The sequence below is a fragment of the Somniosus microcephalus genome, unplaced genomic scaffold (assembly GCF_052327205.1).
Source record: "Somniosus microcephalus isolate GS21.2 unplaced genomic scaffold, FLI_Smic_1.0 unresolved_chr5, whole genome shotgun sequence".
Taxonomy (NCBI): Eukaryota; Metazoa; Chordata; class Chondrichthyes; order Squaliformes; family Somniosidae; genus Somniosus; species Somniosus microcephalus.
In genome coordinates this window covers 19,778,548-19,780,062 of record NW_028225183.1, presented here as the reverse complement: position 1 = coordinate 19,780,062, position 1,515 = coordinate 19,778,548, and positions in this window count along the sequence as shown.

Below are 1,515 nucleotides of genomic sequence, written 5' to 3'. Positions count from 1 at the left end.
CATTATGTGCGAAGGGCTCGCAGACGCTGTGTGAGAGGGGCAGCCATGCCTAGACGCAGAGGGGCCATCAGGCGTCGGTAACGTAGGCCTTACCCACTCAGGAAATACCGGCAGCAGGTGTCCTATCTCACCATGACTGCCGCGCATTGTGTTAAGAGGCTGCGCTTCAGAAGGGAGGTGGTTGCAGAGATCTGCCAGCTGCTTCACAGAGATCTGCGTCCACAGCTGATGTGCAGGACGTCTCTGTCGGTGGAAGTGAAGGTCACGGTGGCTCTGAACTTTTATGCAAGCGGCTCCTTCCAAGCCGCTGCTGGGGACATAGCGAACATCTCCCAGTTCGCCATGCATCGCTGCATCCGGCAGGTCACCGATGCCCTTTTCGCAAGGAGGCACCAATTCATCTCCTTCCCCATGACCCTAGAGAGGCAGGAGCAGCGTGCTGTCGGATTTGCCAGGATCGCCGACTTCCCCATGGTGCAGGGCGCCATTGACTGCACGCATGTGGCTATGCGGGCACCTATCGACAATGCCGAGGATTATCGCAACCAGAAGGGCTACCATTCCCTCAATGTACAGCTGGTGTGTGACCACAGGCAGCGCATCCTAGCTGTCAATGCCCGCTTTCCAGGAAGCAGCCACGATGCATTTATCCTGCGCCAGACTACTGTGGCTGACATGTTCGAGGCACAGCCTCCACCAAGGGGATGGCTTATTGGGGACAAGGGCTACCCTTTGTGCACATGGCTCATGGCCCCCGCTCTGCGCGCCCAGGACCCCTGCGGAGGAGGCATACAATGAAAGCCATCAAGCCACAAGGAACATCATAGAGCAAACGATTGGCGTCCTCAAGCAACGGTTCCACTGCTTGGATCGATCCGGCGGATCTCTACAGTATTCGCCGGATAGAGTCTCCCAGTTCCTCGTCGTTTGCTGCATGCTGCACAACCTGGCTATCCGCAGGACTCAGGCACTGCCACCTCACGTTGGGCCACCACCTCAGGAGGACGAGCAGGAGGACCATGAAGAGGAGGAGGAGTACCAGCCCAGAAGGGAGCCACAAGGTCCAAGGGCCGTCCGCCAGCGGCTTATTGAACAACACTTCTAGGCCCCCTGTCAGGGAATGTCTTGTGGCAATGAACGCACCTGAATGCAGCCGCTCCGCAAGCCCTCAGCCGGTTAACGCAACAACCACTTGAAACATGACACCTGGAAAAGCTGAATAAATAAAAAGCTTTATATAACAAACTCAGGGCCCTTCCCACATGAAACAGAAAAACAGACAAGACCCCCAAAAAACAGTGACAAACATATCTCACTCCCACAACCTGGGGAGGAATAACAAAACATGTCAATCCAATTGGCCTTCATCTTCGGCCTTTCCAAAATAAGCCACCCCCCTCCAGAACACAAACACCCCCATATAAAAAAAACAGTTGCCTACACCCTCTACTTGGTGTGCCGAGAGGGCGAGTCCTTGTGCAGGCTTCTCCGGCCCCTGCCCGACCTGTTGCTCCA